We start from the raw sequence: 22,507 nt of genomic DNA on the forward strand, positions 1-22,507 counted from the left end.
GTCCACCAATGTTATATATGCCATCATGTGCCAGCAATGCCCCTCTGCTATGTACATTGGCCAAACTGGACAGTCACTACGCAAGAGGATAAATGGACACAAGTCAGATATCAGGAATGGCAATATACAAAAACCTGTAGGAGAACACTTCAACCTCCCTGGCCACACAATAGCAGATGTCAAGGTAGCCATCTTACAGCAAAAAAACTTCAGGACCAGACTCCAAAGAGAAACTGCTGAGCTCCAGTTCATTTGCAAATTTGACACCATCAGATCAGGATTAAACAAAGACTGTGAATGGCTATCCAACTACAGAAGCAGTTTCTCCTCCCTTGGTGTTCACACCTCAACTGCTAGCAGAGCATCTCACCCTCCCTGATTGAACTAACCTCGTTATCTCCAGACTGATTCATACCTGCCTCTGGAAATTTCCATTTCTTGCATCTGAAGAAGTGAGGTTCTTACCCATGAAAGCTTATGCTCCCAATACTTCTGTTAGTCTTAAAGGTGCCACAGGACCCTCTGTTGCTCATTCAATACCATGGTGATAACACAATACAAGAACCTAAGACACAGTCCAGTCCAAGCCCACAGTTATCCAAGCAGCACTTGGGAGAAAAGCTTTCTGTTAAACTTTCAGTATCTCCACCACTTCAGTTAGAGAACAGAAGGCTCCCGCTTGTGTTGGATCTTTAACAATCGAGAGAAACTCCCCAATCAAGTTAACGTAACCCACATTAAATCAGTGTTGGTCATCATCCCCCTCTGTCAGGGAGAGCAGATACAGCGTTTTTTGAGTCAGCAGCTGCCTCCAGTCTTGCAGACACCCAGGAGCGAGGTCATATTTCACAAAGATTTTTCTTCCGACTGTTTGTCAGGTGTTAACACATAGCAAGAAAATGTTTAAACAGGCTGAAAAATAATCTGTTCCCTTCCCAACAAATCTGGTTCCTCTGACAACATAGATGCTACCAGCTTCCTAGTAGCCCATAGAGTCTTCCCAGATAGACAAGATAAACTAAATAGAAGCATTTCAGGCTCTCTTTAGCCATGATAAAGAAGCAATAAAGGTACAAACGTAGTTAGTGTCTCCTGCAGGTCATCTTACAAAGGATAAAGGGGAAAATACCCTAAATTGCAAGAATATCACCCAGGAGGCACTGGGCTTCAAAAATCTTACAGTTCTAAGTCACCAGAGCCCCAGTCCTCTGCTGGTCAGACTTAAGGCTCCCAAGCTGAGCTAAGGCCATTAGTTTCCCTCTAAAAGTTCATGACTGGAAGGAAAAGAACCCTCAAGGAAGTCACCTTCATGGCCCAGAGAAGAAGCAGGGTCCTCAGCTCCATCACATCACCCACTGGCAAGAGAATGCTTTCATCCGGGAGGGGCCAGTTCTAAGAGAAACATTTTTAACAGGTAACGACACAAAGTCAACAGATTTGAGGGCTGGCTCTAGGTCCCTTAAATTTAACACACTCTGAGGTGCAGCCACTCTCATAAGGTCCAGTCACTGTGGACTCACAACCAGATCCGCCAAGTTATTTAGGAGCATAACACTCATTGATTTCAATGGGAGTTGGTTATCTCAGTCAGGGCCGGCCAACAACATTTTGGCACCTGAGGCAGGGAGCTCAAATGACGCCCCCATGCCCAGGGCCGGCTCCAGGCACCAGCATAACAAGCAGGTGCTTGGGGCGGCCAAGGGAGAGGGGCAGCACCTACGGCAATTCGGGGGCGGCAGGTCCCTCACTCCCTCTAGGAGTGCCGCCGCTGATCGCGGCTTTTTTTTTTTTTTTCCCAATTGCCGCCGCTGATCGTGGCTTTTTTTTTTTTGCTTGGGGCGGCAGAAATGCTGGAGCCGGCCCTGCCCAAGCCCCCTCGCTTGGGCCAAAACTTTGAAAGGTCTCAATTCTGCCTTCTTCCTGTTCTACTTCTCTCATGGTACTGCTCTGCTACCTACCCCAATAAATGCATCCGAAGAAGTGGGCTGTAGTCCACGAAAGCTTATGCTCTAATAAATTTGTTAGTCTCTAAGGTGCCACAAGTACTCCTGTTCTTTCTACCCCAATAAAGGAGAACTAACAACTTAAAATGCCTTGTTCCAAAATTTTAAGTAACATTTAACTTTCAAATGCCTGAACAGCAAATGTAACTTTTCTTGTCTGCATAGTAAACACTGGCATTTTTATCTGTTTGAGTAATCAAAGTGGTGCTTTCCGCGCCTTCTCGGTTGCAAAGATTTGAACTGCTTCCTGAAGGTCCAGAGTCTGGGCCAGCTCATGCTCTATTGAGTTGGTTGCAAGGCCGAACAGCCTCTCCTGTGTCATTGTGGAGCGTAGATGTGTTTTTATTGACTTCAGCTTGGGGAAGATGCATTCTCCACTGGCAACTGTTACAGGAAGTGCTAGAAGTATGCGCAGAGCAACAAAAGCATTTGGAAAGAGGGTGGTCATCTTATTTGTGCATATATATTCCAGAACAGCCTTTGGAGTTGATCCTGCTGAAATGTGTCTTGAAAGGGCTTTCAGTTTCATCACCTAAATCACTCGCATCAATATCATGCATGTCATCATGTGTCAACACTATCTCTAGTGCCCTGCATTGCTGGTGTTGGTCTTCTTCAGGTATAAGTGAGGAGTTTTGGAATATCATACAACATCCCAAATATACTGCTGTGTTCCTTGAGCTGCATAAAACGTTCTTCAACTGACTGTATTGCACAATCTAGGACCTGGTTAAAGAATTCAACTTTGAATTGTTGTTTGGGGTCTCTTATGGGATTATCCCGTGCCTTATAATCAAAATGTCTTCTTTTTCAGTGACTCTTGTATTCTTGAATGGGTGGAAAAATAGTTTCAGTGTGAAGTTCCTCTGCCAACTTCTGTGCATTCTTCAGAATGTTTTGAAATCCCTCGTCTGATCGGTAAGACTGTAGGTATGACTTTGCTTTGGCAGTTGTTCCATTGATCCAGATATATCAAGGTCAACACCTTGGAGTCTCTTGCTTACAACATTTATTTCAAACAGTATGTCATGCCACAACACTAATGTAACCCTTCTGCCCATCTAAGTTGGCAGCAACAAGGGCCGGGTTCTGTATCTAGGGGTTCCGTTTCAATAACGCAATGCAAAACCGGCTCGAGCCCCCACCCAGTGACCTGGGACAATTACATACCACCCCCTGAGTGCCTCTAAGAGGCAATACTTCCCCTCTCGCAAGCACAGAGTCTGAGTGTGACAGAAAATGTTTAATAACATGAGGTAAACGACATCAGCATTAAATTGGAAAAACACCACAAACAGGATTCATAACACAAACCATGAGCAAAAAAACCCACCCCAGCAAATTGGGCTGTGTCCTTTCCCTTTGGGTTCTTGAATCCAGCAACCCAAAAATCACCCAGAGTCCCCAAAGTCCAACACCCCCAAAGTCTCTTGGGTCCAGCAATCACCCAAAGTCCCAAAAGTCCAACAGACCCCAAAGTCTCTGTCCCTGGTCAGTGCAGCCCCAGAGTAAAAAGGGGGGGGCAGGCAGGGTGTTAAGGGGCACCTTACGTGATCCGAGGCCGGCCATCTCTCCGTGGGGTTCCGCCACAGCCTTCACCATGAGCCAGTCTACTTCCTGCCATCCCACAAACTGCTCCGCTCTACAAGCTGCTCCGCTCCGCTCACCGACCTGTGAGCCGCTCCAGCCATCCCCGCAAACAGCTCCGCTCGCCGTTCCTTGGGCCGCTCCAATCGGCCCCGCACCGCTCGCTGCTCCTCCAGGTGTCCCCACAAATCGCTCCACCAGCTGCTTAGCAATAGAGCTTCAGGCTCCCCCACTAGTTAACACAGCACTCAGTGATCTCAGCTCTTAAGAACTTTAGCTCTTTTGTAATTTCAGGTCTTAGCAATTTCAGCTCATAGTAGGGGAGTCCCAGTGCTAGTGCACCATTGGCCCAAAGTGAATTCAGCTCAGCAGCCTGTAAGTAGACTCCTAATGGAATCAAAGTTAGACATTCAACAGTGGAGAGAGGAGGTAGTGCAATCGGTGTGTCAAGCCCTCAGAGAGGGGCCAATACCATCAGGTACAAATACCTGTCCCCATTGTCTCTCTACTCCCTGGGTTTTGTAACCCATGCCCCTTGTCAAGCAAGTGCTACTTAGGTAATGGTGAAGGACTCACTCAGTCCTTCTGTCATACAACAGTTCCACTGGCCTTGATTCACAGAATCAGGGTAACAAAACTTTATTCTTCCTGCCCTAATAACAGAGAAAACTGGGGATCCCACACCAGCCAAAGTAACCACTTTGAGTTGCTGTTGTTTCATGCCAGGCGGGTGGGTGTGCCTATGCAAACAAGATCAGCCCCTGGAGTTCTTTTCCGCACTCGCCATAATTCACCACCAGATGTCAGGGTAGAGCTGATCCTGACTCTGCTTACACTAAGCCACACAGAAATTGGAAGTTCTGTATGTTTCTTGGTGATTCCATTTCCCTCTGCCACTGTTCTCCCATGAACAGTTCCTGTCATAGCATTATCCTCCACAATGGCAACTATGGCATCATCTATCTTCCCAATGTGGTGTTTGATAGGCTTTATCGCCTCCGCTCGACTTTCCCATCGTGTGGCACTCAGTGGTTTCAGTGTCAGAGAGGATGTTCCCAGATGTTGCTTCAAAATTGGCCATTGATGATTTGATACAGAGAAAAATACATAGATGCTTTGAATTACATAAAAAATTCAGCAGCCTCACTAGAAGCTGATGCTGCATCACTGACCACCAAGTTCAATGAATGAGAACTGCATGGGGAAAAAAAGCTCGAAGGTTTAACTCTCGGATCCGTGTCTGCACTCCTCTGTTCTTTCCACTCATGTTGGCACCATTATCGTAGCCCTGACCTCTCATGTCAGCTATTGCAATTCCCGTATCTTCCAGCTTTTTAAGAAGCACATTTGTCATACCAGCTCCTGTAATATCCTCAATGTCAATAAATTCTAGAAAATGCTCTCTGACGGTCACCATTGCAGGGACATTTTCTCTAGGTTCTGTTGTTGTTACAAAATGCACCATTAAAGTCATTTGTTCCGTATGGCTGATGTCATATCTTGCTGACTTCAGATCTGCCACAATCTTCTGTTTGACTTTTCTTGCCAGTAGCTGTATGATCTCATTTTGAATTGTTTTTCCAAGGTGGTGGTGTGTGTACATTTCTTGGGTGGTGACTCTTCTTAGATGCTCCTGGAGTATAGCATCAAACTCAGCCATCAGCTCCAGAATTGTAAGGAAGTTTCCATTGTTTGGCACACACAGCTGATCTGAAGTGCCACACAGTGCTAGGTTTTGGGTAGCAAGCATTCTCACAATGGCAATGAGCCTTTTCAGAACATTTTGTCAGTAAAGAGACTCTGATGGAATCTTCTCTTGATGCTGATCATCTGTGGTGGCCTTTAAGCTTAGTCTCATCTCAAGCTCTTTCCACCTATGAAATGCTCTCTGGTTATTTGCTGCCTTCTCATGGCATCCAGATTTCTAGCCAGATTTTTTCCAGACCTTTGTTCCTGTAGAACCCAATGTGACTGGAACATTAGAGATTTCAACAAAAACAGTATGCAGCATTCTGGGTTTTTGTGTACATAAGCCATGGCCTCTCCACTTTGTCACCATTGGGGCTTTCACACCAATAAGGTGTTGGATGGAAACTTCTATTTTCATTGTCTTTGGGGAACATGAAGTTTTTCACTTGCTGTGGCCCATGCAGTACAAGGAAGTCCCTCGGGCTACTGCTCAAGTGGGTCCATGGTCCTGGATCATCTAGCCTTAAGGAACTAAACTCAGCAGCAGCTGTTTCTTGCACCTCCACCACACTCTTCTCTGATCTACACTTTTCTTCAGGAATGGGCATGGTTACATCCATTTGAGATGGAGATATGGATGCTGCAGTAGCTGCCAGGTCACCTGCACTCTGACTAACTGGAAGATCAGGCATCTCCTCACCACTCACATCCTCACTGGGGCCGGACGGCTCACCGTGAACATTTGTGTCTATGTATCTCAGGAGAGCTCCTTCCTGCTTAGATAGAAAAGCTTCCTTTGCTTTCTTTCTTTTTCTGAATGCTGCCCCAGAGGGGCGTTTTCTTCTTTCACTCATGACTGCTGTTCTGTGCCAGTAGAGTGGCTCTCAACACTCAATTGAAGGGGACAAATAAGCAGGCTGGTAGCAGGGCCTGAGTGAGGGAAGATATCAGCATCTTAAGGGCCTAACTGGCTCCTACTACTTCAGTTGATGCCTGTTCTCCTCAAGTGGGTTCAGGGAAGCAGCAGGAAACAAGAAGCTCCCTGAGAAGCTGGTGTGAATCAGTCCAGGCTCCTGGGGATGCTGGAGAGGTACGTAAGAAGCTCCTCCTCCTCTCTCCCCCTGCAGCTCCTGCTGCTTTCTGTTATTCCCTCTCCCCTTTTCTCCTGCCTGCCTGTTCTGTCTCTTGTGCCCTCCTTCCCCCAGCCCAGCACTCCACCATCTCTGTGCATCTAGAGCAGAGAGAATACATATGCACCAGCAGCAGACACAATTTTCTACACTCTGGGTGCTAGTGGCGCCCCCCCCACAGTCTGGCACCTGAGGCGGCCGCCTCAGTTCGCCTCATGGTAAGGCCAGCCCTGGTCTCGGTGCTCCCAAGCATCTGTAATCAGTGGCAGATATACCTTGACTTCAGCTGAAGCAGGGTCATCCTCAGTCTATGGTTTCCTTTTGAGACAGCAGCCAACCCTACATGAGTGTTGTAAGACCTGATCGGATCTATTACCAATAACTCACTCAACCTCAAGACGGTAACATCAGATAGGGAACTGAAAGTCATTCTGTTCTTGAAAGTGCCACAGGGCACACTTCATCCCCATTCTTTCATACCCCTGAAACCTCTCAGACTCTGTCCATTAAGAGGCAACTCCAGAAATTCATTTATATTCCCCACACCAATACGGTCTCATGCAGCAAGGTATTTACAGGGTCTCTTGCCCTTTCCCACAAGGCCAGTGAAGAACAATGCTCACCTTTCCCACACATACTAGACTCAGTTAGACCAGATCCTCCCTCCTCATTACCTTCCGGTGTCGTCTTTTATACCTCTCAGCTCTGGCTAATTGGTTCATTAGCCCTCCTAGCCTGATCAGCTAATCAGTTGCACAGTCCCAATCAGCCTTCTCTAGGGAAACTGATTGGCGCCTAAGAGATCAGAGCCGGTTCCCCTGCTAGTTTCCAGCCCTCTGTCACAAACAGCAACAAAACAAGTGATTTGAAATGTTCTTTTCTCCTAGGCTGATTCTTACTCATACGCACAATGGACGGAGCTGATTGCCTAATACATAGAATACAGGCCTTATCTTTGATCGGGGGACTGTATCCTGTACGAGCCAGGATGGAATCAGTGATTTCATAGGTCCTTTCCAACTCTGAGGACTATGGAGCTATTTGAAGGCAGACAAGGGGAGACAATGGGTGTTAGGATTTGTTTGGCTGGATTTTTTCATTGCTATTATTTTTGTAAATCTGCAGTGCATTAAAAGAACAACAAGGAGTCCAGTGGCACCTTAAAGACTAACAGATTTATTTGGGCATAAGCGTTCGTGGGTAAAAAACCTCACTTCTTCAGATGCATGGAGTGAAAATTACAGATAATAGAATGCCTGCATCTGTAATTTTCACTCCATACATCTGAAGAAGTGAGGGTTTTTACCCATGAAAGCTTATGCCCAAATAAATCTGTTAGTCTTTACGGTGCCACCAGACTCCCTGTTGTTTTTGTGGCTACAGACTAACAGGGCTACCCCCGATACTTGACACCATGCAGATTCACAGCGTTCCCTAACTAAGGGCAGCAAGTCAGTCATGGTGACCTGAAGATAAAGACTCAGCTAAAGGCTGTGACATTAAAAGGTAAATGCTGCATGGTGGAGCCCACGCTGCAGGTCTCAGAGCCTTGTATCCATTCACCTTTAAGCACACACCAGTACCTGCTTATATGTGGAATGAAGCTTACAGGAAACAAGTACTTGGAGCAGGAAGAACCCCCCTGGGGCACCTGCAGAAGGCGAAGCGGAGCTATGACAGTATAAAATCCCTACGGAATGAATGCCCAGGACCTTTGCTAGCAGCTTCTAGCCACCAGAAAGAACAAAAAGGATTACATTTATGACAATGTACACCAAGACTAACCAATCGGAAGGGAGAGGAGGGGCTCATTGCTTAACAACATTCTTACCAAGAGCCAAGCAGGGGACATTTTAATAAGGGGGAGCAAGTCAGGATGGCTGAATCGCTGGGATGCATTTAGGGGGGCAAGGGTATCTTCTTGCCCTTCGGGCGGTCGCTCTCTCTTGCATACACACCAAGCTTTAATGTAGCTACGGTGGAGGCACTTGACCATCTCCATGTCAACAGAGAACAAGAAAAGCTTTTCTGAGATAACTAAAGAACAGGTGATGCTGGTGACTTAACAGGAGCAGGTGCACCAGAGATTATCAACAACTGCAAAGATTACAAACATCTGTTGCTATATAATTTCTCCTGCGAGTGGGTGCTTGGTACCTTGGGGACAGGTTCCCCACAGATAAAGCCAAGCAGGACTCATCCTGACAGCATAACCAGCTTTTGGATTTTACCCCTGCCCTACAGTCTCTGATTCCCAAATTCATCCCCTTAGTCCTTCCCCCCACCATCCCAATCCCTTTCCCAGGTCTCCGCAGTCTTTCTTTGGCCTCCTGCTCTCTTCAGGATTCTCAGACAGCAGTAGACTCCGTAGCCCCACATGGGATTCAGGGCCGTCCCACAAATTCAGGAGGTGTTGGATCTACCCCTCTAGGTTTGTAGTTTTGCACTGCAGAACAGGAGCAAACAAGTCCCCGAACCTTCTCTCTGAGTCAATATGCTTCCCCTCAACCCCATTCTCCTTCCTGTTATCTCCACGGCTGGCTTCTTGATTCCCTGCACTTTGGTTGCACTGGCTTGTCTTGTGCCAGTGGATCAGGTTCATTTAAAGGTCCAGGATGTCGAGCTGGATGGGCCTGAATCAAGTCCTTGGATCTGAACGCTCCTCAGCTTGGGGCAATCTGGATCCGGAGCCACCCTCTGTGGCTCAGGCTCAAGTCGAGCTAAATGCAGGGCCAGGGCAAGGATATTTTGCGCCCTAGGCAAAACTTCCACCTTGTGCCCCACCTCCTCCTCCCCTCCCCCCAGAGCATCACTTACTATAAACTTTCAGAAATGAATTCTGCATAATGTGGCATTGTTCATTAGAATTAATACAAGGGGGTCAGAGGAGATGGTCACACCGTCCCTTCTGGCCCGGGGGAACGTAGGAGCAAGGAGGAGGCTGAGAATGCCCCCAGCTCACAGGGTCTCTAAACGTTCCCAGGCTCTGAGTACTTCGACCTCCGGGGGGGACCCAGGGGCAAGGAGGGCAGAGCCGGGCTCCCCCAGGGAGCAGGTGAGGATCTCCCTGGGGATCAGGGCCGGCTCCCTGCATTGGCACAGTGCCACTGCGCGGGGGAGGGATTGGTGTTTGGAAGCAGCACCTGCGCCAGCCCTTTCCCCTCCGTCGCGCTGCGGGCTTTAGTTTCACTTTTCCTCACCCCAGGAGGTGGCTGCACCCGGCCCCAGGTGCGGTGCGTTGGAGGGCGAAGCTCACCTGAGCTCAGGACCGCGTCCTTCCTCCCCCAACGACTCTGTCCCTTGGCCGCGCTAGTCGCTGTGCCCGGCCGGCTGTCTCCTCCTTGCTCTACCACAGGCTCCCACTGACTGTCCTGCGCAGCACCCCTCACTGCAGGGCAGGTGAAGGACATAAATCCACACCGTGTAGAGGTCAAAGCATAGGGGTTTATTACACACAGCGCTGGCGGAGTGTCACCTGGCTTATTAGGCTCAGAGACACTGTCAATCAATTGATTACAATGAAATATATAGATTTTCCATGGGCGGGGGAAAGTGACGGGGTAGGCAGTTCCACACCCCGGGATAGGTTTTGCAGCAAGACAAGATAGCACAATAGCCAATGGTTAAAAGCTTACACAATGTCTCCGCCCATGGTCTCAAGTTAGCAAATTAACATTTGATTAATACTTTGATAAAATGTTATTAGTATAAAATATATATGTTGAATTCTGATTTGGGGTCCATAGGAATGGAGTAACTCCTTTGATTGTTCGACAGGTACATGTCTAGGGGATAAAGCAAAGAAACAGTGAAAGCATATGAAAATAGAGATTGTCTCCTTTATGTCTTAAGGCAGGGCATTGGTCCCTTGGAAGGGAGGTGGAAGGGTGCCATATCATTATAGTGACATGTGCCAATATTTCATAAACTCAAGGTTGGATCTGTGGGAAGACTGTTTTCCCTTCAGGAGAAACACAATAGGAACAGGAATCCTTTGTTCAATTTGAAACATTGGATGAAACATAATTATTCAGTTATTGCCTCAACATCTGGCATTTCTACTGACCAAGCAGATCTTAGTAAAGGCAATGTTATTTTGTTTACCCCAGCTTTCTCGTAGCTGATCACTATTAGTTAGGCCTCTGGTCTCCAGACCAAACTCTGGACTTCGGGTCTGAAAAAGAGCTGGCACAATCCATATACCAGGTTGTTATATAACATGCACATGGATTTTAACCCTTCAGCAGGTTTGTTATGGAGGCCTCGCTCCCCGCCCTGCCCGGCTCAGCTGACTTCCATGACGCCGGACACCGCTTTTTGGTGCCCCCAAATCTTGGCGCCCTAGGCAGCCGCCTAGTTCGCCTAGTGGTTACACCGGCCCTAGCTAAATGCCTGGTCCAGCTGAATCATCCTATTTCCATCCGCCATCTCCTCATTCCCCACCATCCTCCTATCCACCTCCCCCGTCACAGCTGGCTTTGATCTCTGCCCACATGAATTTGCTCCAGGGCCACGTGCTGAGGCACAGAGAGACAACTGTGTGACTGACCGTGATGAAAAACCATCTTGTTGCATCTGCTGCTCCCTCTCTCTGCAAGAATGGCTGCTCTTCAAAGGAGGATGTGTTAGCCATGGTCACACATGGGCTGTGCGTTCCTAGTCACACTGCAGGGACACTGGCAGCCAGTGTGTTTGGAATCCCCTTGGGAGATCTCGGTGGGCACAGTCTGAGGCAAGAAGTTCCTCTTTCCCGTGGGAATGAAAATGTTTGTGTAATTAGAACAACACAAGCAGCTCCGCCAATGAGCAGCTCAGCTGTCTCCTTCCACACAACGATGTAGCAACACCACCAGGGTAGTGCACAGCAACACAGGAAAGACCAGTTAGGAGAAGATGTGGTTACTTTTACCTGTATGGCAACTGTTCTTCAAGATGCATTGTGCACATCTACGTTCCACTGTCGGTGCGTGCATGCCCAGTGCTCTTGACCAGGAGGCTTTTGGGCCAGCAGTACTTGTTGGCATGGTGCGTGCATCCTTCCTGAGTGCCCTCTTGCTTCCAACTGAGGGCGTGAGGTTCCTTCGCCACTGAAATTGTGATATTAATAGACTGGATGGAGGGTGAGTCATGGAGTATAGATGTGCACAACGCATCTTGACAGGTTTCAGAGTAGCAGCCGTGTTAGTCTGTATCCGCAAAAAGAAGAACAGGAGTACTTGTGGCACCTTAGAAACTAACAAATTTATTAGAGCATAAGCTTTCGTGGACTACAGCCCACTTCTTCGGATGCATATAGAATGGAACATATATTGAGGAGATATATATACACACATACAGAGAGCATAAACAGGTGGGAGTTGTCTTACCAACTCTGAGAGGCCAATTAATTAAGAGAAAGAAAACTTTTGAAGTGATAATCAAGCTAGCCCAGTACAGACAGTTTGATAAGAAGTGTGAGCATACTTACAAGGGGAGATAGATTCAATGTTTGTAATGGCTCAGCCATTCCCAGTCCTTATTCAAACCGGAGTTGATTGTGTCTAGTTTGCATATCAATTCTAGCTCTGCAGTCTCTCGTTGGAGTCTGTTTTTGAAGTTTTTCTGTTGTAATATAGCCACCCGCAGGTCTGTCACTGAATGACCAGACAGGTTAAAGTGTTCTCCCACTGGTTTTTGAGTATTTTGATTCCTGATGTCAGATTTGTGTCCATTAATTCTTTTGCATAGAGACTGTCCGGTTTGGCCAATGTACATGGCAGAGGGGCATTGCTGGCACATGATGGCATATATCACATTGGTAGATGTGCAGGTGAACGAGCCCCTGATGGTATGGCTGATGTGATTAGGTCCTATGATGATGTCACTTGAATAGATATGTGGACAGAGTTGGCATCGGGGTTTGTTACAAGGATAGGTTCCTGGGTTAGTGGTTTTGTTCAGTGATGTGTGGTTGCTGGTGAGTATTTGCTTTAGGTTGGGGGGTTGTCTGTAAGCGAGGACAGGTCTGTCTCCCAAGATCTGTGAGAGTAAAGGATCATCTTTCAGGATAGGTTGTAGATCTCTGATGATGCGCTGGAGAGGTTTTAGTTGGGGGTTGAAGGTGACAGCTAGTGGTGTTCTGTTATTTTCTTTGTTGGGCCTGTCTTGTAGGAGGTGACTTCTGGGTACTCGTCTGGCTCGGTCAATCTGTTTTTTCACTTCAGCAGGTGGGTATTGTAGTGGGAGAATACTTTAACCTGTCTGGTCATTCAGTGACAGACCTGCGGGTGGCTATATTACAACAGAAAAACTTCAAAAACAGACTCCAACGAGAGACTGCAGAGCTAGAATTGATATGCAAACTAGACACAATCAACTCCGGTTTGAATAAGGACTGGGAATGGCTGAGCCATTACAAACATTGAATCTATCTCCCCTTGTAAGTATTCTCACTCTTCTTATCAAACTGTCTGTACTGGGCTATCTTGATTATCACTTCAAAAGTTTTTTTTCTCTCTTAATTAATTGGCCTCTCAGAGTTGGTAAGACAACTCCCACCTGTTTATGCTCTCTGTATGTGTGTATATATATCTCCTCAATATATGTTCCATTCTATATGCATCCGAAGAAGTGGGCTGTAGTCCACGAAAGCTTATGCTCTAATAAATTTGTTAGTCTCTAAGGTGCCACAAGTACTCCTGTTCTTCTTTTAACGCATCTCGATGAACCACAGTCACTGTACAGGTAAGTAACGATTTCTTCTTTTTCCAGTAATCGTGCACATATGTATTCCACTATTAGTGATTTCCAAGCAGAGCGTAGAACTACCTTTCCAAAAAAAGAAGAACTTTTTGCGGATACAGACTAACACGGCTGTTACTCTGAAACTTACCTTTCCAAAGTTTGCATCAGCTCTGGATGCTTCAATGAGAACATCAGTACCAAAGACCTGTCTTCTGCTTGCCAAGTGTTTAGGACTGGAACATTGCTGAGAAAAGCCACTGAGGTACTTGAGCCCTGGAATAATGATGCTGTCCCCTTTGCCAAGTCATTACATGTCCTCATGCAGGCAGATATCCAGTTGGAAATTCTTTGTGCTGATACTACCTGACCTCTCATTCTCTCTGAGTAAGCTACAAAGAGCCTTGCTGATGATCTAAATTGTGTCATCCTGTCTATGTAAAATGAGATTGCCCTGGGGACATCCAGAAAACATAACCTCTCCTTATCCCCAGGAGTATGCAGTTTCAGAATCATAGAATATCAGAGTTGGAAGAGACCTCAGGAGGTCATCTAGTCCAATCCCCTGCTCAAAGCAGGACCAATCCCCAACTAAATCATCCCAGCTAAGGCTTTGTCAAGCCGGGCCTTAAAAACCTCTAAGGATGGAGATTCCGCCACCTTCCTAGGTAACCCATTCCAGTGCTTCACCACCCTCCTAACGAAAGGATATTGGCAAATATATGACCTGATTCAGGTGAAATTCTGAGACCGCTTTCAATAAAAACAATGGGTGAGGCCTTAATGAGACCTGGTCCTTACAAAATACAGCATATAAGGGCCTTGCCAGTAAAACGTGAAGCTCTCCTAGATGATGTTATTGCCATTAGAAAGACTGTCTTAGCTGACAAATGGAAGAAAGAACATGAAAGCCAATGGCTCAAATGGTAGTCGCATAAGTCTTGCCAGTCGGGGAAGGCACTAGTTCCCTTACTGGAGGTTAATCCCTTTAGGCATTTTAGAAGTCTTCTCACCATAGAATGGAAAAAAACAGAACGCCTATAGAACAGAAGGTCACTAGAATGGGCTGCAAAGTGGACTTTTATTGAACTCGTAGAGAGACCGGTTTGTTTTAAGTCTAGCAAAATCCCCCCCCCCCCCCCCCCTTTAACTAGGTGAGTTGCTCTGGTTGAGCTTTTCCTGCTGTTAAACAAGATGTTCTGGACACCATGTAGGCAGAACCTCGGATGATGTTAGCCAGTGAAAATCCGCGAGGAGCTGGGTAAGGACTTTGCCGAGATCTTAGGTGGTTCAGTCGGGGAGAAGTGGCAGGCTTATGGGAGACTGAACTGGCGGAGTCTGAAGATCTGAAAAACAAAAGTTCCTCAGCCATGCCAGAGCTATTGGAATCATTCCGACCATTCTGATGACTTTGGGAACCCGGGGGATGGAGGGTATGAATGCATAAGATCTGAGCCCCAAGGAAGCACGAACACATCTGTTATCAGTCCTGGGCTGTGACTGCCCCGGCACAGAAGTGGTGACATTTTCTATTCTCCTTGGTAGGGTATAGTTCAAAAGCAGGGATGTCCCCTTTACTGAAAATCATCTTAACTATTTTGTACGTCAGAGTCTGTTCACGGGCATGGATGGACTTCTGCACAGGTGACCTCCTAGAACACTCTGCACTCTGAGAAGATGAGATGCCGTGAGGGTGATGTCATTCCAGATGCAGAAGTGCCGGAAGATAATGGGCTGGAACTCAGCCCGCCTTGTTTATTGAGGTAAAACATAGCAGTCGTATGGTCTGTCATTACTTGGCCTGAGAAGGCCTTTGATAGGTGGTAGGAAAACTTCACAGGCATAAAGAACGGCCCTCAGCTCCAAAATGTTTTTTTGGAGAGCTGATTCTTGGCTGGACCAGAGACCCTGAGTCTGTATGCTATCTAGATGAGCTCCCAAGCCCAGAGTGGATGTGTCCATCACTCACACCTTTGATGGACGAGAAGGGGAACCGCAGACCCCACTGTGCAGATGTTTTCCAGACTCCTCCACCAATGTAGCAATGATACGACTGGAGCAGGTAAGGAGATCAGCATGTCCAGAAATGCTTGTTTGGCTGATCCGCAGCCATCACCCAGCTTTGCATGCACCTCAGGTGACATGTGACACACTGAGTCACATACATGCCGGATGCCATGGGTAGCAGCAACCTCAGACAAGCGCTCCCTGTGGTTCTCGGTTGAACTTATAGATTGGTGAAATCTTTCCAGTGGCTGCAGCTGTAGAATCGAGAATGGCCTCAATGAACTCAGTTCTTCACACAGGGAACAGTATCCGTTTGTCCTGGTTTATTTTCAGACCCACCCGTGCAAACAGGGACTGGCTGTGATGGATGCTGTTCGTCACTTGATGCGACCACAAATCAATCAATCGTCCAGAGGTGGGAATACCTGAGTCATTGGACTCGTGCTGCTACCTCTCCCAGGCACTTTGTAAGGCTTCGTGGGGCTGATGAGAGGCAGTGGTGGTCCCATACTAAAAACCTGAAGTACTTTTCTGTGGCTTGGGTGGATAACGGCATCAAAATAGGAATCCTGTACCAATGTACCAATCGTTGGGATCTAAGGATGGGGAAATGGAGGCAGGGGACACCATCCTGAATTTTTGCTTATTGGTGAAGATGTTCAATTTCCTTAAGTCTAGGATAGCCTCAACCCCCTCTGATTTGGGGTGACAAGATCAGGAGTAGAACTCACTTCCCTATGGTATAAAGGGCCCCCCCTCCTGTTACTCCAAGAGCTAGAAGAAACTGCAGCTCCTCAAGCAGTAGAATTCTGTGAGGAGGTCCCTGAATAGGAACAGGGGAGGATGCTGTGGGTAGGGCAAGAACTGGAATTGAATGGTGTATCCCGGTTCCATAGTCTCTAGAACCCACTGACCAGTGGTTATGGAGTTCCAGGCAGCAGGGAAGTGGTACGACAAGTTCCCAAAGGGAGGGGATGGGTTGGGAAGATCCAGAATAACTGGTGTGGAGCAGTCAAATTGGCTGCCTTGAGACTGATGGGTCGAACATGTTCATGCCAAAGCGGAAGGCTTTCTTCATGGAAATTTGGGCCACTTTCTGGAGGAATCAGGTTGAACGGAGGGCTAACTATGGTGCTGTTGAGGTTTACCTTGCCTCCTCTTGGGGGCTAGCTACTCTCGTACGTAGCCAGGTCCCGGGCAGGGTTATACAGCCCGTGCTGCTGCCCAACTTGCTGTGGCTTTACTCCAGCTATTCTTCAACTAATTAGATCAATGCTCCATCTGCTGCACTCCCACCTCTAATTGCAGTGGAGACATACCCTTGAGAAGGACTTGCCGATACTGCATTTGTCCCTACCATGCCCTTCACCTAAACAGATGAGTAAGGCTACACTTTTTATTCACAGAAAATTGTAATACATTTAATGGCAGAGGTGTGAAAAAAGAAGGAAGGGTTGGCTAGTGAGCCCACGCTGCAGCGGCTGCCCCATCCCACGGGGCTGGGCCTGGGTCCCCCCTCCAGGTGTTGCAAGCTGGCCCTCGTGGTTGCAGTGCCACTCCACGTTGGCAAATCCACCCCTCCATGGACGGAAATGGGGGTGGAGGGCCAGATTCGTTTGGCATTGAGACCTAGCATGCTGGGTTTGACACATCCACCCCGCCATTTACAGCAGGGCGGATGCACAAAACTTGAGCGGTGCTGTGACCACGTGGGCCAGGTCGCAATGCCCGGAGGGAGAGGCGTCGCCACTGTGGGGGTCCTGGGTTCTATTCAAATTCACGATTACCATGAGCACCACACCAAACTCACAGCCTGACAGAGGAGGCATCTCGTAGGCCTGCCTGGCAAGAGGGGCAGTTTTTAAATCCTGGGGACTTATGCTGGTACCAGAGTCTCCACAAGGACTTCCTATAGAGGAGAACAAAGGAAACATTATACAACACAGACTAACGACTGTGCTAACTACTGTTGACACAAGGAGAAACTGCTGATAAGCAAGGAAAAGCAAGCTTTGCTGCCAGCTCCCACAGAGCGGGTGGGTACAAAGACATTTCGGGTGCATGCGCCAGCCAAACAGGTGCTGCTGGTGAAGGGTGTCTGGCCAAGTGCACTAGGCGTGCACACACCAACGGTGCAGAAGAAAGAGCCGCTCAGCCAGCAGCCCCATACAGCTATTATAGCAAAACCACCACATTAGAGAAGGGTCGGCTGGGGCCATGGTTAACTCAGACAGTTAAATAGCTAACCAGACCTCTCTCTCTGCCTCCCCGGCCCAATCAAAGATATGACCTCACCCACCCTGGCTACCCACACACCTGACTTTTTTCTCTTCTCTCTCTTTCCAAGAGAGCAGGTGAACGTACAGGAACCACTGAAGTCGGTGGCTACTGCCCTCTGCCCTGTGACAGGAAATGCAGTTAAGTCTCTTCCCACGGCTCCCGTGCATCACACCTGTATTATGTGGTGCCAGAAGAAAGCAGAATCTTGGACAAAAATGGGGCAGATGAAGCCTGAATACCTCAGTCTGGACAGGAACCCAGCAGAGAACGGGAGCTGGCAGCTGACATACTCCCAGATGGAGTCGAGTGGCCTGGCACTAGTAGAGAAAGCGGGCAATCCTCCAGGGTGCTCCATGTGGCAGGCCCAAAGGTGCTGGAGAGCTACAATACAGTCCCTTCCCCAGGGTGTACAAGCCCAGGCTACAGCCGGGGGCAGGGGGAAGGGGGAGTGTCTTTTAACTGGGTTATAACACAGTTTACACAGGACCAAACTCTCGGTTTGAACTCAGGCTCAAGCCTCACCTCCCTTCACTCTCCACACAAATCACGCTACCCCCGTGCTTGGACCCAGGATCTGCAGGCCCCATGCGGGTGGAGGGTCTGAGTCTGAGTGAAGCTGGGACCAAGGGTCAAGCCCTATCGCTTTGCAATGTAGACACATCCCCAGTGGACTGGGAGTCTGCCAAAAGTATCCCATGATCCCACAGGCCGACTTTCTTTGCCCTCTGGACAGTTGAAGTTTTCCCTCACTGCACCACGAACAAAGGGCCATGTCTGGGGAGGGCACGAGGAAGCCTGGCATATGGGTGACTGGACTTGGGCCTGCATAAGTAGACACTGGAGCCCCAGGTGGTGACCGAGGATTCAACAGTTCCTAACCTGTGGTTACAAATGAGCGTAGACGCTCAAGCCCTAGGTTAACAAACCCAGGATCTATTAATTCAAGTTCTACTAGCCCTGGGCTGACACTGCAGTGCAGACATACACCAAATAGCCTTAAAAATGGATGACCCCCAGCCAGAGCAGCTATGGTTTAACACCAGCAGGACCTTGGTGTGGACAAGGCCAATAAGGACGCTGTGGATTTTCGATTTTGTTCTAGCTGTTGCTTATCTGAGGCAGGTGGGAAGCTAGACAAGAGCCAATCGATCTGTAATAATATCAGTAATTTGCATATTAATTCCCATCCTTTCTATACTTCTCACTGACTTGTTAACAGAGCCGTCCTCTCCTTCCCCTCCTGCCTGGGACTCACACCAGGGTGCAGTTATCAAGCCATCCATTTCAGTAATGATAAGCAATGCATTAAACACTAGTGCATTAAACCTCAGGGGACGGTGAATACTGGGGAGGGAGAGATATGAGGTACTGTCAGTGTCTCTCTGGCATGTGTGTAGGGGTCTGAGGGTGCCTGTGTGTGTAGGGGGGTGTAAGGTGTGTGCATGTATAGGGGTGCCTGTGTGTGCGTGTCGGGGTCTGAGGATGGCTCTGTGTGTGTGTGTAGGGATGTAAGGGTGCCAGTTGTGTGTCTGTGTGTAGGGGTGTGATGAAGTGGGGGTGCGTGCAGGACCCTCTGGCTTCCCCAGAAACCCGCCTGGGCGGACTCGCTATGGGAAGCACACGGAGGAGCATATGCTGAATGCTCCAAGGTCAGACCCAGAAAGGTGAAGCCGTGTGAGCGTCTTGCCCTGAAGACAGTCTGCTCCAAGGGAGAGGAGACGCCCCAAAGTCCTGACTGGCTTTGTGGGGAGCAGTTCCAGAGCATTGTCCGGGGACTCCGTGACAAGGGGTCATCTGAGAGTGCCTGTGTGTGTGTGTACCGTGTTTGGGTAGGAGAGTGCCTGTGTGTGGGTGTAGGGTGTTTGGGTAGGAGAGTCCCTGTGTGTGGGTGTGTGTAGGGTGTTTGGGTAGGACGGTGCCTGTGTGTGTAGGAGGTGTGACAGTGCCTGTGTGTGTGACAGTCTCTCCGTGCAGTGGGAGCTGCTGAGGGCTCAGGGTGGCAGGCAACCAGCCAGCTCCGAGTCCCGCCTGTCCTTCAGACACGCCAACCCCCTGAAGACAAAAGCACAGAAATTGGGCTGTTTTTGGCTGGTGAGTTGCTTGTTGCAAGGGGCGGAGAGAGTCGGGTGCCCAGCGCCCCCCAGCCCCAGCCCGGGATCCGGTCACACCGTGTTGGGTTCCCAGGCCGGCTTGTTTGGCAATGGGGGGAGCGGACAGTCGGGGCGGTTAGTTCCCCGGTGAGTTGGGCTTTCCAAGCCCCGCCCGGCCGCCGCGCTGCGGGGGGAAGGACTCGCACTCCCGGACAGCGCAGGTGAAGCCGAGACGCTCCGAGCTGCCCCAGGGCGGGCAGCGGGAGTGCGCGGCGCAGAGCCGGGCGCGGAGCCGTCGGTGCAGCCGCAGCGCCCGAAGCCGCCGCCCCGCGCGCCCGGCTCTCCGCGGGGGCTGCTTCCTCCCCCGGCCGGGCGCGGGACCTCAGTCCCGGTCCTCGCTCGCCTCCGCCGGAGACTCCCCGCCGCGCTGCTCCCACCGCCCGCCGGCCGCAGCGCCCCTCGCCGGAGCACAGGTACCGGCTCTGCCGCCCCTCCGCGGGCCAGGGGGCGGGGGCGCCAGCGATCGGGGGCTGGGGGGCGGTTAGCGGGGGGTGCAGCGATCAAGACGCTAAATAAGGCGGCGCCAGTCCCCCGGGACTCTTCCCTTGTGCCCGTGTGGACGCGCTGGGCTCCGCTGGGCAGGGCTGGGCTCTCGTATTGCCCCCCCGGAGCCGTGTGGGGGGCTGCACCGCTCACCTGGGCCGAGGCGGGGCTGGTGAATCCCTTAGGAAGAGGCAGGTGTGGGTTTGCCTGGCAGAGGTGGGCAGCGCTTGGCACGGGGCGAGGGAATTGCCCTTTAAATCCCCAGGTGCCCGCCTGGGGAACCGCTGGCCCGCCCTTGATTGCAGCCAAAGGACGCTGCACCCGGGGGACTCAGCCACCTACAGGACTCTCTCATGAGGGGGCTGGCTGGGAAGGGGGCTAAAGTCCCACTTATTTGAGCTGCGCTGCTGTGAAACTAGGAAAGGGGGAATTTCCTTCCCCCGTAGGGCTGAGTGCAGGGTCACTGCATTTCAACTCTGAACAGAGCCCACTGCACTCAGCTGGTCTCTGTTCTCACCAGAGCAGCTCCTGTCACCCCCAGTAACAAATGAACAACATCAGCTGACGTTGGGCCAGTCTTGGTACCTTACGCACGGGTACTCATGTAAAACGAACAGGCTGGGGCCAGGTGTGTCTTTGATCCCTCAGGAAGGACGTGAGTTTTAAGGCGCACCTGGCTATGTGGTTGTATGGGTATTTTTCAGCCTGGAGTGGGGTTTTGGTCAGAAATGTTTTGATGGCTCTGGGACTGGCAGGCTACTGGTGAGCAACTCCAGAGATCACACAGGAGTCTTCACAGGGTATGTCTACACTGCCCTTGGGAGCGTGCCTGGCTCGGGCTAGCTGCCCGCGTCCAAGCTCCCCATCCCCCTTTGTCTGAGCTCCCGGGCTAGCCTGAGTTTCTCCTGGAGCTGCAGTGTCCACACCCTTATCTTTAGCACACTAGCTAGAGTAAAGACTGTGTGCTCTGCTTTTCCAGTCAGCAGGAGCTAGAGGATAAGGGGTTCAAGCTGGGGGGGGGGTAACTTCCTTTGGGGGTTTGTATTAAAAAATCCAGAACGTTGCCAGCCCCGGGGTGTATGACAATGTGCTGCGAGTGGCTCGGGTTAGGATGCAAGGACAGTTCGGTGTGAGAGTGACTGAGTGTGTTTTTCCCATTTAAAGCTGTTTGTTCCCCATGCCTGCTGGAGCTGTCTGGCCAGCCCCTGGGAGACCCCCAGCTAAGGGTGGGATGAATTCCATTGCCATTAAACAGCAAATCCTCCAACTGCCCCCCACACCTACAGCTGCTCAACGCAGTTAAGCTAAAGGAACCTCGAAAAACTTCCCGTAGCAGCAGGGTAGGGCTCAGCTGTGTGAGCAACTGTGGGTCTGCCGACAAGGCAGGCCGGTATGGATAACCCGGCCTGGGGGCTGTGAAGGAGCATTAGGCAGTAGCTTCATTCCCGCTAGGGCCGAGCAATCGCTTTATCCACTGATCCAGCCACACAAGGTCTGAGTGCAGAGCCTAGTCCAGTGTTTTTCAGCCTTTTTTCATTTGCAGCCCCCTAAAAAGTTTTGAGTGGAAATCTTAAACCACTGGCCTAGTCCCAGCAAGTCAGTCTTTTCCCCTGCCAGGGGCCCTTGCATCGCTTGTCCCTATGACCCTGTAGCCGGTTCACCTCAGCAGACATAGTCTGGTGGTGTTGGACCGTGTTGAACTGCCCGGCGGTGTCAGCCCTGAAGAGATCTGCACTCTGAGGATTCACTGAACTTCTGGGCTCACCCACCCCTGCATTTTAACAAGGAGAACTGCATCTGCCACTCCTAGTACCACCTCAAGTGAGGTCTACTCGGCCTTCCCTCACAGAACACAGACACCCCAGAGAACCCTTGTTCTCCCAAGGGATGCCTAGTGTGGATTTCAGATCGTGCCAGCTGGCTCCTGCTGGTTCCAGCTAGCAGTTAGGATTTGTCCAGAGCAACAAGTGCTTTGATCTGCTGGTTGCTGATCTTCCAGCAGAAGCCACAAGAAACCAGTTAGAATCCTCGGAGAGGTTCCTGCAGTGACCGCTAGGCATAGGTCTCTGCTCCAAATCTCTGCCTTGAAGGGACATAGCTGGAGTTTGCACTGTTGTATCTGTGTTGATGACAGGATATTAGAGACACAACGTGGGTGAGGTAATAGCTTTTATTGGACCAACTTCTGTTGGTGAGAGAGACCTGAAGAAGAGCGCTATGTAAGCTCGAAAGTCTGTCTCTTTCACCACCAGAAGATGGTCCAATAAAAGATATCACCTCGCCCACCTTGTCTCTCTAATGTCTGGAATTTGTGTATTTCCTGTCCTGTACACCACAGTGCCCTCTAGACACATCTGCAATGCACTGAGAGCCACTTGCGTTTCTGTAGCCCCACAGACCGGGGAGGGGACAGAACCCTCTGAGATGGGAGCTGGAACGCCTGAGGCAGCGTGCTGGG

General features: G+C 49.8%; 1 long non-coding RNA gene across 1 annotated transcript; it reads right to left on the reverse strand.

The window, feature by feature from the left end:
- Positions 1–9,833: 9,833 nt before the first annotated feature.
- LOC128848795 (uncharacterized) lies at positions 9,834–20,287 on the reverse strand. The gene is made up of 4 exons (XR_008447106.1): positions 20,203–20,287; positions 17,453–17,536; positions 16,947–17,045; positions 9,834–10,194 (listed from the first exon to the last, which is right to left on the reverse strand). It is a non-coding gene; the product is annotated as an uncharacterized LOC128848795 (long non-coding RNA).
- Between the last annotated feature and the right edge of the window lie 2,220 nt (positions 20,288–22,507).

This window comes from Malaclemys terrapin, chromosome 14 (genome assembly GCF_027887155.1).
Source record: "Malaclemys terrapin pileata isolate rMalTer1 chromosome 14, rMalTer1.hap1, whole genome shotgun sequence".
Classification (NCBI taxonomy): Eukaryota; Metazoa; Chordata; order Testudines; family Emydidae; genus Malaclemys; species Malaclemys terrapin.